Here is an 18792-nt window from a genome sequence, read left to right as displayed (position 1 = left end):
GAACATCCACTGTTCGCTTACCCAGTCATTCATGTTTAATTGTAGGTCTGTCTTTTATTTATACCACTTCAGCTGTGAGTTAATCACTAACTGAGATTTAAAACAGAGTTGAAAGTATTGGAGCAGTAAAGCAATAAGTTAATAAAGATTTACTGTGAAATTTAATTGAGGATCAAAACAATGGTTTAAATGTAAACCTGATTATTTATTAAAAAAAAATTTAAAAAAAGATTAAAGTTTGATGCAAAAGAATTGTCAGATAACCCTTGATTTCATCTAAATTTAAGATTAATCCTTATTGTTACAACCCACCCTAGGTTTAAGTGTGCATCTGTGCATTGACAAATTGGCCTGTGAAGAGCAAAGACGTGAAGAAAGCAGTTATGATTCATATGTCTTTGACCACTGCATCACGTGTGGCCCCCCACATGGGTGGCTTAAACTGGACCGACCCCAGGACACACACACACACCCCCTCTACATTACTCCTTCTGGAACGGCAAGCTGAAATCTCTGAAGCATAAATTCAATCCTTATTCATATGTGTGTGCCAGGAGGCCATGTCCATCAAACTGCTTGAAGTGCTATATTTCGCTTAAGCTCTTATGATTGGAAGAGGTGACTGCACTGTGCAAATCCGTAAGGTGTAGAGGGTTTACACAGACCTGAGAGCAGGTGTAGAGTGTTTACACTAGGGGTGTGTGAGACTAGTTGACTAAACAGTACTGCTGCTGCTAGTTGGCATTGGAATTACTAGTGTTAAAAAACAATTCTCCAGCTTTTCATCATTTTATTTACACATTTACATTTAGCTTTAAACCTCTGCATGCCTGCAACTTCTGTTCCAGCTGAGCAGGCTTTTTCAAGTGAGTCAGGTCCCATCTTTTACCGGACCACATTGATGTGAATTTAGCTCATCAAAAATGTATGGTCTGAGTAAGTAGTAAATTACTTGTAGGCTAAGGTATGCCTTTTTTTCCACATAATTTTTTACGCTGCCAGTCTATCAAGGCTAGTTTTCAACAAAGTGCCAACGGCTAAATTGGTTAAGCTATCTTTTATTCTGTCATGTTTTAGGACAATATATTAGGTTTACGTTTCTCATAGGCCTTTTTTTTTTTTTTCTATCCTAGCTGTTTTTTGTTATTAGCTAATTTTCTCAATCGATCAGCTGTCATATTATGTAGTAGATCATAGGCTAATGCACATTGCAAATATACGCAGCTTTTTAGACTTTTTTTTTTTTTTTACGGTTTACCTGTTAATTATTTTCAACAATGTGCTGATTGCTGTAATATGTTGGGTAACTTTTACTTGGTGAATTATGTTTAGAACAAGCTATTAGGTTTGCTCTTATTAGTCCTGCACTGCCTTTTCATTACATTTTCAATTAATATGCCTATATTGGCTAACATTTTCCTGTTTCAGCAGCGTTTATTATCAGATTTGGCTGAATAATAAAGTATTTCAAATGGGTTGCATATACAAAATGTTTTTGACTGTTTTTTTGAGGGTGTCTTTTTAGACAAGTCAGCTACAATATTTCAGTGTAATTTAGTCATTGCACACATCTGTAGTTTACATTGACCTGAGAGCTGGTGTAGAGGGTTTACATTGGCCTGAGAACTTGTGTATAAGGTTAACTGAGCTTAAAGCTGGTGTAGAGGGTTTGTGCTGACATGAGGACTGTTGTAGAGGGTTTATACTACAACCCTTTTCACCAACTCTCAGATAAGAGCTTAGAGCAGGTGAAGAGGGTTTACACTGAGCTTAGAGCAGGTGTAGAGGGTTTTCACTGTCCTGTGTGCAGATGTAGAGGCTTTGCATATGGTTGAGAGCTGGTCTAAAGGGTTTACACTGACCTGAGAGCTGGTGTAGAGGGTTTACACTGACCTAAGAGCAGGTGTGAAGGGTTTCCGTAGAGCTGAGAACCAAAGTAGAGGGTTTACACTGACCTTAGAGCGGGACTAAAGGGTTTACTTCAACCTGAGAGCTGGTCTAGAGGGTTTACACTGACGTGCGTGCAGATGTAGAGGCTTTGCAAATAATTGAGGGTAGGGCTGGGCAAAAATATTTATTTTCCGATGCATCGCGATCTTCGTTTGACATTCTCAAAATCGATTCTTAATAGGGATGGACATTTTGGTCATTTTGTCTACTTGAGTACTCTAGTTACTCGTCGAGTACAATGACATGTACATAACTGTACATATAATAACATGTCTGATAGACATTTTTGGCTACTTAATTGCGTCTTGTTGTTCCAGTGTATCGTCTATTCATTATTATAGGCTGTTATAAAATAATCTGTTACAAAATGTACAAAAGATTGCATAATAATAATATAATGCATCATATTTTGTCATTTTGTGAAGATTCGCTGCCCACCTCAAAAGAATGTGCACAATGCGTGTCTGCCTGTTCTTCCTTCAGGTTACTGTAGTAATCTTAGTAAGCGTGCACCAGTTTTTTTAGTGACTGTCTGAACCATCTATTTTCAAATCGTGGTTGGCTTAACAGGAGACGCCATTACCTTTACGTTTTTAATATGCATGTTATTTGAAGTTCAGTTTTGAAGACGCTGCATTCTGTTCCATATAGCTGCGCTCTGTCTAGCTGTTTGAAACACTCGCCTGCTGTATATGTGCTGCTTCAGTGCGTTGAGTCCACTGCCACACGCCTGGTGTGTGTGTGTCTCCCCAAGTGTTTGCTCCTGTGGGGAATGCCGCGATGCTCCATATTGTTGTTGCTGTGATGATTCATGAAGCGTTCTATTCAACTCGGAGAGTTGGAATTTCCACCTTTCAACTGGGGAAAGTGCAACGGAATGACACATTATGTCGGACTTCTAACTTGAAAACTCGTGCAGAAATCTTCAACTCCCATTTCGTCGAGATGCAGGTGTGTGTTACGTCATGCAAACATTTCGGCACCCAGGGCAGGGAGGTTTACAGTCAGTGACAAACATTCACTTTTATTAAATATCCATTAACGAGTCAAAGTTCTTACATTAAATGATAATAAAACGTGTTTAGCAAACGTTTTGCAGAGACAGGTGTTCAAAACACTGTTAATTACACTCTCTTTTGATTATCGTAACAATAGCGCTGCAGCGTAGTATATCAGTTTGGTTGCTATGAGACATTTCTGACAATCAATGTACCCCTCAAAACCACAACGTAATCAATCTCAAAATTAAAAATAAGCTACCTCTTTGACGTGTTTGTGTTTAGTTGTCAGGTAATTGTCACTGAATTTCGAATTAAGTGAAAAGTCACATCATGCACGATCACCATCGATCATCGTTTTCATGATCAATCATTACTATCACATACAAGTACCCAAGTACTCGTGCCCATCCCTATTTCTTAATTCCTAAAATCGATCTTTCACTCTGTTGGAACGCTCTATAATGCAAGTAAATCACTCGCATGTTCAATAAAATCTCACGCTATGTGACTATAAATGTCTCTGATTAGCCACTGGCTAGTAAATGTTCAGATTTCACTCACCAGTGAATGAGTAGTATAGTGGAGAATAGGGATGCCCCGGTGTGAGTTTTGACGGTTAGATTACTGTCTGAGAAAAAAATCATGGTTAACCTGTTTTACAATTATTTGCATGACTAAAATTTATATTTATTGTTGAACATGGTGAATTTGTAGAGAAGCAATGCTTTAAATAATGAGGACGACTTAAGAGGCAACTTCATGTTCACTCGCTGATAGTAACTACACGCAATGCACCGTGCGCTGTCAGCACACTTAAACAATACAAAAAGAATCTTTAATTCATCACTTTAAAATCACCACAGCTAAAAATATTAAACTTACTAGTTTGTTGTTGGACGACTAGTGGAGCATCCTGTCCAATTTGTAGGATGTGTATCTTTCTACAGTATGACCTCTGTCTGCTTGTTTTACATCTGTCTTCTTCAGTCAGTCATTTAAATGCTGGCAGACAGCCTATTTAAGTCGCTTTTTTTGATGGATGTGAGTCTGGTGGAATTTGTGTGTTTAAGCTTCAGTTTCACATGAATTGAAAGTTCACGTTTAGTCCGTGACACCTGGCCAGTAAAGCACCACGCGGCCACTGTCCGTAACCATAGCAACAGCACCAGTACCCATACAGGCACAAGAGTTTTCACATTTAGGCTTACAAAATCTTACGAAAAACTCTTATATATTTATACATTATGTGACAGCCCTGTCTGGTGGTTGCTATGTGATTTGTTTCACCTCCGCAGAGTGGCAGCAGGTGTGGGGGTGTTCCTTGTTTGCTCGGCTGATGGGCACAAGGATAAAGATTGGTTCCTGCCAGTGCTGTCTGGCTCTCCCCTTGCTTCCAGTACTTATGGGGGGCTCGTTTGACTATTATTTGGACATTTTGAAACATCTTATTTTCTTTCCTTTAAATAAATTCAGTGTTGCCTTTTTTTCATGTTGCCTGCCAGGAGCCAGGCGTGTGTAACAATTTTTTATATATATATATATATATATATATATATATATATATATATATATATATATATAATTATAATTATAATATTTTTGCCACATATAAACATTTAACAGTTTTTAACCGTGGATTCTAAATTATTCTGGTTAAATTAACCGTGACATTTATAATCACAGTTAATAGTAAAATGGTATAATCGCGGCATCCCTAGTGGAGAAGTAGTTATTAGCACAGAAGTCCTTTCATTGCATGTTGAGAGCAAAAGTTTGGTTTAACTCATTCTGTTTGTACAAAGACGAGATCCACAGATCCATATGTCATTGAATAATGTCACTCTTAATACTCTTTCTGTTTTTTTACTGTCAGTTGTTGATTAAAAACAACAGAAAAAATAAACATTTAATTCTTATCACATGCAAAAGAAACCACGCACATCTTCTCTCGTTATATGTGCTTACTGGCTGATGCTGATAGTCTTAAAGAGACAGTGCCGATTAAGCATGTGTTCTACATATCAATGTAAATACTTGTAAATAGTACAGATTATGCAAGTGAACAAAAGAAGGTTCCTTTATAATTAAGAGCATTAGCTGAGAGAGAATGTGATTATGTAAGCAAAATAGACATTGTAACAGAAATGTACCCATTTGAATCGGAACGGAATCGAATCGAGAGCTTGTGAATCGGAATTGAATCAGGAAATCTGTATCAATACCCTACCCTAGTTGAGAGCTAGTTTAGAGGGTTAACATTGACCTGAGAGCTGGTGTAGAGGGTTAAAACTGACCTGAGAGCAGGTATAGAGTGTTTCCATAGAGCTGAGAACTAAAGTGGAGGCTTTGCACTGACCTTAGAGTAGGTCTAGAGGTTTTACTCTAACCTGAGAGCTGCTCTAAAGGGTTTACACTGACCTGAGAGCTGGTAGCATTTACACTGTCCTAAAATCAGGTGTTAAACGTTTACACAGACTTGAGAACAGGTGTAGAGGGTTTGCATAGTGCTAAGAGCAGGTATAGAGATTTTATGCTGATCTGAGAACTTGTGTAGAGGGTTTTCACTGATCTGAGAGCTAGTTGAGAGGGTTTATGCTGATCTGAGAACTGGTGTAGTGGGGATTTTTGTGTGATAAGCCCTGCAGGTAAATGCTGATTTACACATGCCTTTAGCAGTGCCCGGTGGCTTCGGAATTTATTGAGGGACCTGAGACTAAGTGTAAAGCCCTGCTAACAATTCCGCAGGCGGGTGTTTTGGAGGACAATTTATTATGACATATCGCAACACACTCTGACAGAGGGCAAACACACTGAAAAATTATTTTCAGGTGTGTTTGTATTAGTTTGATGTATTTGTGTGTGTGTGTGTGGTTTGGGGACAAATTCGTACCCAAAAGTGAGCTAAACAGGACAAAACCTCCCTTTTGGGACATTTTGAAACATCCTCATTGGGAAAGATGAACCATACATAAATTAATATTAATAAAATAAAAATGAATTTAAATTCTAATAATGCTAAAAAGTTTTCTGTTAGGGTAATGTTTAAGGTTTGGTTAGGGTAATAGTAATTATAGTTAGCTTTATATAAAAACAGTAAAAGTCTATGGTATGTCCCGTTAAAATATATGATCAAATGTGTGTGTGTGTGTGTGTGTGTGTGCGTGGGTGCCAGAGGCTGTGGGTGTGATGTGTTTAGAGCAGATTCTGAAGACTCATTCTCATGCATGGAGCTCCCATCAGCCATCTCTACCTCTCTCGATCACATGTGACAGGAAACTGATCTCTGCATTTTCAAAGGGCTTAAAAATACCTCCATCACCGATAGAACAGAGGGAAGAAAATAGAAGAGAGAAAACCAGTAACCATCACTGCCACATCCTCCTCCCTTTCATTCTCTCTTTGTAACTCTCCTCTGTAACTGTTTGTTTCACCTGCCTCTTTTTACAGTGAACTGAGTTTTATGTACAAGCACACACAGACCGAAATGCTTGACACTTGCATACACACAAAAGTGCAGGGCAGCATAGAGGTCTGCACGGGCCTCAAAATGAAATCCGACCTGTACCCGAGACCGTGTGGCCCGACCCTACCTGGCACAAACGATACCGTCAGATTTTAAGCCCGAACCTGTAATTGCTTACTATCTAATTTCTTCTCCTAGCAAGTACTGTTGCAATAGGCTGTATTTTATGTAAGCATATAGGCAACATTCTTAACAGTACTGAAACAGTAAACATACACAGTTTTAACAAGGCACAGCAGCCCCATAGTACACTAGAGCAGAAGGGGAAAAAAAGCATTGACTTACCGTTTATTTGCTGAAACGTCACTTGGTGCAGAATAATCTGGAATAATATGAAACAATGCAACAGTCCCTCTCTTGGTGCAGAACAATCTGGAATAATATGAAACACTGCAACAGTCCCGTCTGTGCTGCCTGAACTTGTTCAGAACATTGAATCTTTGTGACAGCTGTGCTAAAAACAATCTAGACGCAGCGCAAAGAATGAAACAGAGCGCAGGTGTCTCAACATGCGTTTTTGAAAATTTGAAGTTCTTTTTAACTTGACATGGTGTTTAAAATGTGCCAGGGCCTGCACGAGATGCGGTGCAAATGTCAAAGACATTCATCCAGCATGTGTTTACATAGGAAAATAATGGGAAAACAGAAAAGATGAGCGCAAAAACAGATTCGGTGTGAACAACCTCTAACTCGTCCGTTCGCGTGTTTCCGTGAGTGAGAGTGCGTGTGCGAAAGTGTGCGAGTTCTGTAAGCCTGTTTATTTTTTCATTCATACAAACCTGAACTCGACCCGAGCCCGAAGTCCTACTTGAAAAACTGATTCGATATATCAGCACGTATATGATTAGGCAACTTCAAATGTTCTCAAATTTAGATCTTTCACAATCAACAAAAACAAACAATTATATAGCTAAAATCATTTATCTTAGGAAATATTTCCACAGACACAAACATGCAACACACCACAAAACTACACAGAGGTGCCTGAAGACATCCCAATCCATAGAATATAATTTTATTGATCAGATTTCCTATGGCACAGTACATCTAATATGTAATCAAGTATTGGTGCAAAAGCTTTTACTTTGCACAGAAACGTTGTGTCTGACAATGCCCTTAAATCAGAGAGAAAACTCACACTCATATTTGTATTGTTTTGTTTATCTTCCTTCCACCTGTCAGAACAAGGGAGGAACTGTAATGAAAAAGAGTGGCTCGGTCTACTTTTCCAAATGTCACCGAACTGTAGCAAGCCCCCACGAGTTCCAGCTATGAGAACTTGTAAATTGGTCCACCATCCCAAAGAGTCTCATTCTCTCTTTTATTTTAATAGAAAAATATTTCATAATGAAATTTTTCCATTGTTCCATGTTATTGCAGAGCCTTTATCTATTAGTCGATACGATGCCTAATATGAAAGGAACCATTCCATTGGCATGTGGCACTCTGTGTTTGTTCATTATGGTCCTTCTGCATATGTGTAACCTTGTATGAAGCCAGGCAGTGCTCAGTGTTACTCCCGTTGCCGGGGAAACGTAAGGTCCCTTGGCCCTTGACCATGTCCTGTGAGGTTACGAATCTGGCGTATCCAAGGACCATTCTCCTAGTGTCCAGAAATCTGTATTAATGGATGTCCATTCGTTTTGAAAAGTCTGCTGTCCTAGAGTCCAGCTGAATGCATTGATACATCTGCCCTTAAATTAGTGGTCACGGGGCAAGTGTCACTTTCCCTGTCCTGACCGGCCTAGTGTCATCTTCCATGTTCCTCTCTGTGAGACGTCGACCCCTCTGTCATATCTACTTTTGACCCCTCCCCTTACCTCCACCTGCCCCCGCCACGTGATCCTCCTCCTCACAGAGTGGTGTAGATGTAAACAAAAACGATGACAAAAAGGTTCAGAAAGGTGCCGATGATCCCCAGCAAGGCCAAGATGGACTCCTCTCGTTCTTCTTTACCCTCCTGCGCCCGAACCTCCTCTATACTGACGGTGGTCGTCCCCATTCTGGCCCCCCACCTCTGACTCCAGGATGCTTATCTGGGGAGAAACAGGAGAGCAACGTGAGACACATGGATGGACAGATGGACTCACAGAATGAAATGGTTATACAATCGACTCTTAGTTTCTCCCTCAATCTGTCTCTCTTTTTTCTTGGTCTGATCCCCTATGTTCTCAGACCGGCAGCGGAAGCACTCATCCAGAGCCCAGACTAAACGGTTAGGTAAATCACTCGGTCGAGCAGCATGGAGGGTGAGATTTCCCTCTCTCAGATTGCTCTGTTGCGAGGTTGGAGTAATGAACACAAAAGAGGATGTCTTCCCCCCTTTGTGATGGATTCCCCCTCTGAAAATGATATTTCCCTATGGAGCTGCTACAACAGGGCGACTTTTGGCAGCTGAGATGATTTACTGTACGTTTAAGCCTTCTCACTTGCTATTTGCCTCCGCCATGCATGCTTAATGATTTCGCTTTCTTTTTCTCACCCCCTCTTCCATGTACAACGCTGTCTTCTAGGTATTGTGCGTGTTCCCTGTGCAATAGCACACAAAAGGGGGTTTAGCATGGTGCCACATTCGTTGGGGGACATATACACAAGTAAGCAACTAGGTACCAGAACATATGCAGCCTGGGGTCAAACTTGCAGCTTGGCTCCAGAAAGGAATGGTAAAGTAGACAGTGGTGAGCAAGCCAAGAAAGAAAATATATGTAGGTAGACAGACAGCAATGCAAATGATACGATTGACTCAGATGACTGACACGGGTTTCGACAGAAAATATTAAAAAGCAGACAATTGAACAAGAAATAAGGAGGAGTCTTACCCTACTGCATGGGAGGTCATGGGGAAGATCCAGCATGCTGTGGGCTCATCATAGGAGAGGCATATCTTGGCTGGCGGCAACACAAGGGCCAGTTGGCCAAACGTTCCTGAGATGGTAAAGAGGAAAAGAGAGAGAAATTGAAAGGTGGAGAGAGGGAAAGAAAGAAGGGAGATAGAGTAGGTCTACAACAGCATCTCCTTGAGCTGTGTGTGTTACGCAGACAACAATCTCAGTCCCCAACATCCCTCCCCTTCTATCTCACTCTCTCGCTGTCTCTTTCTCTCTCTGGGCTTCTCTCGTTCTTTCTGTGTCAGTATTCCAGCCTCCTTATGTATTGTCAGCCTGAAGAAGCCCTTCCTTTTATTTCCATACTCATTCAGTTCTTCTTTTTATTCCTCTTCCTAGCATTTATATTTTTATTCTCTGCTTGAACAGCTCGCACCATTCATTCAAGGGGTCTCTGAGACATCCGCTCCCTTCTCTCCTCCCCCCTCCGTCTCCACACCCCCTCCTCTCTTCCTCTCTCCCTCTCTCTCTCCTTTTTTCCAAAAGCCCCCCTTTTTAAAATCACTCCTATTCTTAGTCTCCCCTCCTTTCTCTCTGTCTCTCTCTCTCCTCCCTCTTTCTCACCCAAACACACACTCCTGCTGTCACACACTCTTGTTCTTCCCTTTTTCACTCTTGTCTATCTGACCCCTTACCATCTAAAAGAGAAACGGCTCAACATTTGTAACTAACACTCGCCCACACCTTCTCTCTGATTTGCCTCCTCTGCAATTGCCTTCCCTCCTTCTTGCTCTCCTCTTTTTCCCGTGGGTGTAGAAGCAAGCTACAGATGTGTGTTGACACCTTCAGACCAAGGCTGGCTATGCTCAAGAAATCAGCGACCTGCAGCAGAGAGCTCCCCACCCTGCCGTTCTCTGTCCGTAGCCGATGGCAGTTGTGTGGTTATAGGTCCCGTCTCGGAGCCTGAGAACGCGGTGCATTGCATAACCAAACAGCGCGACTGGTAACCGCGGAAACAGAGTGAGCGAGAGAGAGGGTGGGTGACGAGGAGGCATACACATCAAATTTCTTTATTGCCAGGAACAATGTAGAGCTACAGAGATGAGGAAAAGAGAACGATCCAAATGGAGGGGAGAATTCATTTGGTGAGGAAGATGAGGTGAAGGGTGTGGAATGGTGGCCCAAATCTTTTACATGCAGATTTGATACATCATACACGTCCTCAAAATCTGTATATTGGTGCCTTTTCAGTTGCTTTTGTGAAACTGCATGTATCTTCAGTATTCAAGAATTAGTTCACCCAAAAAAGAAAATGTTTGGTAGAATGTTATGGACTGACAGTCTCAGTCACCATTTACTTTCATTGAATAGAGAAAAGAAGCAATAAAAGTAAATGGAAAGTGAGGCAAACATTCTACCTATCATCTCTTTTTGTGTTCCACAGAAGAAAAAAGTAAAATGGGTTTGGAACAACATGAAGTTGCGTATTGAGTGTAATGACTTGTATACCACACTCAGTATTATGTCATTAAATGCCTGGCCAGCTGTGATTATATTATTGATCATTATTTTGGCCTTTTTTATAGTTTTTACTGAAAGTGATAATTGAGAGAGGACAGGAAATGATTGGGGGGAAAAGGGAGGAAAAGGACTGAAAATGACTTGAGCTGGACTCTATCTTTAATTGGTAGCAAGAGCACCATGCTCAATAAGCTCTTTTCCACCATCAGGCTGAACAGTTCTGAGCACGGTGAGTAATGGTTCCAGTGACATTTCCACTTGAGCATGGTTCGGTATGGTAAGATTACAAACCGTTTGAAAATTTGCTCTAATTTCAAAACCGTGCGTATTTTATGTCAAAAGATACAACAATGTATTTCATTGTTTTAGAAAATTATTACGTTGACATTTAAAATTTAAGTCATCTCAGAACCTTTGATAACAGACTCCTAACAGTAAATGTCTTTGAATGTGGCCTTTAATGCTGACAGCTCTGGTACTGAAGTGTGTAGGAATGGCATCGTTTTTTAGTTGTCCCTGTCTACAGCGACACTACTTGAAACTCAAACGCAAGCTACCGTGAACACTCGGCTCACTCTGACCCTTGAGGAAAATGATTCTTGTTTCCTTACCATCAGTGTTCACACTGGAAGTAAAACATAGCGCAACCTTCCCCCCTCCTCCGCTCTTAAGTCTGACCATTCCTTCCCCTCTGGATTTTACGATTCTCAATCATTCTCTTTGCTCTTATCTGGTCTTCTGTCCATTGGTGTGTGTTAATAAACTATTAACCTCATTGTCCACATTAACATTTTAATGGAAAGGGCCAGAATAGAGGATCTGTATACACTGCTTCCCAGCCACATCCAGTCCAATAAAATCATTTATCACGATTATGATAATAAATTAGTTGTTTTATTTCTATCAGCCCTTGGACTTTAGAAAAGCTGGATCAATTATTTACTGTTTCAATCTGAAATAATCCTGACCCCTGGCTAAATGCACAGTTACAGGAGGTCAATAAAAGGATGTACCTTAGGCGCCAGAGCAAAGGAACCTCCGGTCTGAGAGGAAGTAATTTGCCTATATAAACTTTTGTTTTAAATATATAAACTGATTGTTGTTAACTAAAGTAACAAGAGATCTTGTTGTGTGGTCCTTGCTGTTTTTCCATTGTTAAAGCAGTTGTTCATTGTTTTGCTGTAGGTTTATGTGGTAAATTATTTTTTTTTTTGAATAGTACAGACTTTTTTCAGCATGTATGTCACATAAACGTTGTTACTTGGATAATGGATTTAATGGATTGGCATAGTATAGCAAGGACAAGAATTGGTAGGGAAAGCGGGAGGAACTGGTTTGGAAAATTATGCAAACTGGACTAAAGCTCTCTTTGCATACTAGAGTGCCACAGGTTTTAGACCATGTGTGCTAAGAACTGGGCCAAAGCTCAGATGCTTTGCCCATTTTTACTAATGTATAGCTGTTTTCTGCACACAGCTTCCTGCAGGACATAACTTTATTGATTGGTTGGTTGATTGATGATATAATAGCAAGTGTTATTGTCCACATTAGAAGTTTACTGTCAGTGTTTCATCTTGATGCTTCTAGCGGTGGTGGTTGACTGTGTTTGTGAGATGCTCAGTCCACAAGCTGTGTGTGTGTGTGTGTGTTGACATAGATTTTACATTAGCAGTGACTCAAACACACACCCAGTATGCAGTGGTTTTACTGTACAGTAAAACTGTCACCTTCCATTCCAGCTGGTTATCTACAGTTGATTTAGAGTCAGTCTGATCTTTACAATTGTTTATGACATCATCTTTAGCATTAAGACAAAGAGGATGAACTATGATCTCAAAATGAAGATGAACCTTCTGGAAGTCTATTCTCTCTAGTTTCTTTCAATGTTCTGAGAGAATGCCGCCTCATGCCTCACTCTCGCTCTCTCTTTCACTCTCTCTGTGTCTTTGATAATTAGGATCAGCACATTTCAGTCACCATAATGTGTGGAAATTATCGCACAGGCCAATTAAGTGAAATTATCATGTGGGCAAATTCCCTCGGTCCCGTGCTCCCAGCGCTGTGCCAGAACATTTAAAACGGATCAAACTGAACCCAGCGGGGTAGAAGCCATGAAGGATTTTTTATTTCATCTGCACTAAGTGGAGTTCCTTGTTAGTGAGCCGTTGTTTATATTAATTTATTTGTTTGTAATTTTCTCTCTCTGGAGCTGTGGATCATATAATCATCAGGCTGACAGCCGATGGTGGGCGATTATGGATCAGTCTCATTCCTGTACATGTGTGTGACCATAATATAATGACAGTGTGAGAAGAGGACGAATTGTGCTGACTCACAGACCTGCTTGTGTAATCTTATGTTGATTCTACAGTAGGTAGTCAACCAGAATAACCCTTACTATTGCGGGGATTATCATTGCAGTATAAACATACAAGCCACATGTGAAACTCGTTCACAAATTCGCAGCCAGGAGGCGCAAATGGACACTTTTTGAACCAAAGTTTAGTGTAAAGAAAGTGAGAGTCATTACGATTAACATTGTTAAAATTATATTTTGATATGTAGATGCAGATCTAACAATGCAAAATTAATGGCAGCTGTAAAGGTTTAGCTTAGTTAGCTCATGAATTTAACACTGACATATAAAAGAAAATGCTAGAATGTCAGCCTTTTTCAATAAATGGAAACCATTGCATCATAGATATTGGTTTAGTCATCTTCCTGAAAATCAAAACGAAAATACATTAACATTCATAATTGTATTTTTTAGTCCTACCGAAAAGACAAAAACAATGCATTTAATTAACTTCGTTAACTCGTGTTATAATAGTTCCGTCTAGTCGATAGTGGTAGATTAACATAAAGTGGTTCAACTGAAATCCCGTAAGCAATGTAAATATGCTTATTTTGTCTATATTATAGTTATTATTAAATATGGTGATGTGGAGTAGACAAAAGTTCTTAGATGACACGTGTGGACCAATAGCTTAGAGGCTGCGTGCTCGGCTGCAATGCAACAGATCGCAGGTACGAAACTCACTAAAACTTATCAATGTCTGTTTGGATATGTGTTTTAAAAGGTAAAATCATAGGAGATGGAGTCGTATAGTGTGGCAGCATTCATGATTACATGATAAAGTTTATGATTTGCAGCACAATATCCTGAGGGCAGTTCACAATAGTGTGAAACATTATTGCATTTTGTCACATTATGCATGCTACACCTGAGTGAACCAAGACAGTGAGCCCTGCAACACGTGTAAAACACAAACATGATGTCTGAGGAAGACTTCTGAAGATTTTGTTATCTGTTGCTTCATTTTATTTCCAAATGTTCCACAGTTGCGGCTGTGTTTGTTTCCTTAACTTTTCATCATGGCTGTTGCTGCATTGCGCTGCAATAAGGGGGTTCCCTCTATGTTATTCTCTGGGATACCCCCCAGCGCACTTGAGCGCAAACACGGACACGTGGGACAGTTGTCAATTTTTAAAATTGATGTGTTCTGGTGATTCGTTTGGACAGTTCATATAAATTAACCAGTTCAAATAATAATAATTAAAAAAAATTATCAAAGATTCACTTGTTTGACACTGCGTTAAACATTTTTTTTTTTTTTATATATGTGAATCCACTCATACAAGATGCAGGGCAATCTAAGTGTGTCAATATATTTCCAGTTTTCTGTAAAAATTCCAGGTTTGTCCTGATCCAAAGGTCCAGGTGAAACAAGTCTCCTATCTTTTGGAAACGGAATGTCACAACTCCCCAACACAGCAGGCTTTTCACCTCAAACAAAGATCTAAACTGTTTAGTAGGGGGAAATGGTAAGGTGTGAATCGCTGACAATGTGAGGCTAAAGGTCCCAGTATACTTCAGTAGAAGTTCTAATTCGTTCTTCTTTCAGTGGTAAAAAGAAGTTCTAAACAGCCGAGCAACAATATACTGTTTCCAAACATTTAGACACCCGCCACACCGCTGTGGAGCCACATTCAGAGGAGCATTTAATATGAGGACTCACAGTAAAGCTTAACTAATGTGACATTTAAATGTGCGATCAATGACTTTATGCCTCATTCTGTTAGCAGAATTCACATGAGGTTTGTAAAAGAAGTTGTTTTAACCACTCGATTATGATTTAAAGTAAAATATATGCAGTAGAAAATGTTTAATTTGTCTTGATTATTATTAATTCATTTCACTAATGCATTAACACGCTATTCACTTCCATAATATGCATCTGTTACAATCTGTTATTGTTATGTATGATGACACTGATACTATTGCAAATATGAGTGTATAAAAGTGGTAATGTGCAGAATAAAGACAAAAGAATGATGATAGAGACATATCTTACTTTGGGCAGATTTGTGAATGGCTTTTGCTGCTGATGGCACATGAGTGAATGGGCACTTGAGTGTTTGAGTAGATTTGATTCCTTTTGTAGACTAATAAAACAAAACAAAAAATGCATAACATGGTCTTGGAAAATGTCTCTGCGTGAATGATCATACAGATGTAGGTAAATTTGCACTAGCTTGCTAATAACTGCATGCTGGTGTGTTCACATTGATTGATTGATTTTGACTGACTAAACATAAAATCAGCTGTCGGCCTTAAGGTAGGTGGAGCTCCAGGGCACACCTACCGATGACCTGGACCAATGGCAGTAAGAAGGTGTTTAGAAGCCAGTAAGAATTTTTTCTAAAAGTTCGCCCAGGCGCGCGGTTACAAACCCCCGAAACGATTTTGTTCTAAATGACATCAAACCCGTTCGTTCTTCGATTTCTGATCACATTGATGTGGCTATTGTGGGTCACGTTCGTAGCGCCACCTACTGGCAGAAGGAAGTGTGGCACGTTAAACAGACTTTTAAATATCCCTCTTATGTTTACCTGATTTGCTTCAAATGTTTTTAGAATAATGTCAAGACAGTGCAGATTTAAAATTCTGAAGGTATTCTTGATATCTTAAATACCGTTGCCATGGCAACACATTAAATGTCATCATTCCTTTTTAAGTATATTCACATGTTTTGAGGTACTTGGCATACTTGAATTTTCAAGTTTGTTGTTAATAAAAATGTACTGCACATATGTCTTATTTTTTATATAAATAAAATATAATACAAATATCAACTGAAATGTAAAAATACTAGAAAATCAAAGCCATATGTCTAACCCAGTTCTGAGTGGCAATTACAAGAAATGTCCAATAGAGGGCAGCCTAGCTCCATTGTTTAATGATTCCCAAACTCTCAGTCCCTTTAGGATGTCTCGAAGGGATCCCTCTTTCGTCAACTTCTGGCACATGCGCAGTCTGTTATGTATGTCTAAATATGTGTAACTATGTTCTTCAGTTAACTATGTTTATCAAAAGAATGACAGATAAAGTTAAAGATCCGTATAAGATGGCTAGCAAAAAAGCAACGTCATGCTCATAAACTGCTTTTAATTTTAAACAATATAAGTATTACAGTATTAAGAAGATAGCAATATATATGCCGCAGTAATGTACTTGAGGAATCGAGAATTGGCGGCGAGCGCTCCTTGTTGCTGCGAGTTCATGAGTTTGAGCTCTTTTCCAGTCGAATCCCATAGAAAAATGCAAAGCAAACAAATTTGTCCCCACTCAAGATATATATCCACTGAGGTGCAGATGCAATCTTTTTTTAATTAAAATATATAGTTTTATATGGACTACGTTTCCATCCATGGATTTTTTTGCTAAAAAAATAAAGCTGATGGAAACGCAAATTATCGCTAAAATTTCACAAGTGTCGACATAATATATTTTCCGCTTAACTCTAGCGCATAAACTCTATGTCGATACATCAAATGTCACGAAAAACTGGTTTGGAAACACTTTTTGTCGAGAAAATTGACATTAACGCATGACAGAGTTTACCCCAATCGTTAGCCTGTGTTAATCATGACGACAGTATACATCCTTGAAAGCTAATTTATTGTACGTGATTATGGATTGATCTTAACGCCGTATAGATCTGATGCTGCAAACATGACACTTCCAGGAGTGCCAACACAAATATCTGGTATCATGCACATCGAGAAGTGCATGGAGAACAAATGAATGGCCACTGTTTACGATTAATTTAATCGCGGTAGCCATCCGTTTATTTATTAAAGTTGTTTCTCCACACCATTCAGAATAATAGACAGCAGTCACGGAATTAGCCCACAATACAAAAAACATATCATTTATGTGCACAAAAATAAATACACAATACTAGGAGAAAAACATCAGTGTGCTTTTTTGGAACACTAACATATAACCCAATTCTATAAAATTATTAGTTAGTTTACTTTAGAAAAAATGCCGGCAAAATTCCCTGTATGGAATTAAATAAATTACCAAATGACAAAAGCATTAAATTAAAAAAATAAATTATCAAACGAAAAAAAAAAAATATTTTTAGACCTATATATGCCTTTCCTTTACACAAACTTAAATTAGCTTTACCCTGTTCTGTAGACAAAAAAAGTCGGCTGAATTACATTATCAGAATGTTCTGCACTTTTTTGAAGACAATAAACTATCAGAACTATTTGTCCAATGCGGAGTTCACTTTCAGAAAACGAGCTTTTGAACATTTTAAAACATTTAAATATTTTAAATCTAACTCTCTTTACCTCGGATCACATTTGCTGAGCTTCTTCAGAAAATGTAAATTGCATTATGACACAATTTATTTGAGATGACAATCAAGTTCAGTTGGTCATTAAAAGTTGCTGGACAAATATGCGGGACATAATGCAGTTGTGATGCCGATGCTTTAGATTAAATGATTGTTCAAAATAGCCTATTGAATATCAGGAATGTATCATATGTAAACCCTGATATTACACCACATAATTATTTTCTTTAATAGCTGTGCACACAGCATATAGGCTACACATGGATGGATGGTCCTTATACTAAGACCGAAAGTTTCCCCCACTACTTGGTGCAGGTTGCCAGTTTGAACGGGGCCATGACGGTTCGCTTTCGGGTCAGAACCGGTGGCAGCCTTTGTTAGGCGCAACATCAGGACCAATATTACAGTCCTATCATAAAGGCAACTATTCCCATTTGATTGCAATTCCTCCTCTTCTGATTGCTTTTATTTGTGAAATTAAAATGACAGTAAGCTGGCTAATTTCAATGAATTGTCTCAATACTCTCCCCATTTTACCAAAACTTCGGAGGGAAAAAAGCAGGGACATCTTGGAGGCGAATTTGCGATAAACATATTTCTGTATGGAAACGGCTTAAGGGCAGATTTCTTTTGTAATAAACCAAAACTTATGCGACAAAGTGTTTTTTTTATTCATGGCATCATCACGCTCACCATTTTTATCGATAAAAGGCCATTTGAATGGAAACAGGCAGAAGAGGGCAAATTTTCGCAAAATTTGTTTTACGCATTTTGACTTTGTCGATAACAAAATAGCGTGAAAAGTGGATGGAAACTAGGCTACATTAAGACTCTTTTTACCAGCGCTGATTGATGTACTTCTCCACTGACTTACAATATTTCATGACCGACAATAGCGCGCACAGAGATGAATTTATCAAATGTATTATGTTAAATATTTATTTAATTTAATATAATTAATATTTTGCTAGCCATCTTAAACGGATCTTTAACTTAATATGTCACAGTTAACTGATGAACACAATTACACAGACTATACATAACAGACTGCGCATATGCGAGAAGTTGATGAAAGAGGGATCCCTTCTAGACACGACCGATTTTGTGATCTTGCCAATTCAACAAAGCTTTCCTTTATGTTTGACAGTGGCCAAACAAATGCTTGAAAGGCCTGAAGCAGTTGCAACATACAGATGCACAGCAGCTGTTTGTATCATCACCATAGTAACAGCATAGCATCTCCTCCACGTTGTGCGTTCACTATCAAATACCTTCTAAACTTTCACGGGACTGCAGACAGAACACATACATCACAGCTA

General features: G+C 39.1%; 1 protein-coding gene and 1 long non-coding RNA gene across 6 annotated transcripts in view; one reads left to right on the top strand and one right to left on the bottom strand.

Annotated features, from left to right (window-relative positions):
• The window catches only part of LOC127455575 (baculoviral IAP repeat-containing protein 6-like), a 213214-nt gene that overhangs the window by 126232 nt on the left and 68190 nt on the right, over positions 1-18792 (top strand). The window lies entirely within an intron of this gene.
• Positions 7464-10432, bottom strand: LOC127455591 (uncharacterized). The gene is made up of 3 exons (XR_007899694.1): positions 10044-10432; positions 9294-9399; positions 7464-8510 (listed from the first exon to the last, which is right to left on the bottom strand). It is a non-coding gene; the product is annotated as an uncharacterized LOC127455591 (long non-coding RNA).

The sequence above is a fragment of the Myxocyprinus asiaticus genome, chromosome 17 (genome assembly GCF_019703515.2).
Source record: "Myxocyprinus asiaticus isolate MX2 ecotype Aquarium Trade chromosome 17, UBuf_Myxa_2, whole genome shotgun sequence".
Taxonomy (NCBI): domain Eukaryota; kingdom Metazoa; phylum Chordata; class Actinopteri; order Cypriniformes; family Catostomidae; genus Myxocyprinus; species Myxocyprinus asiaticus.
Note: the sequence above shows the minus strand (reverse complement) of the source record. Positions and strands in the feature narration are given on the sequence as shown.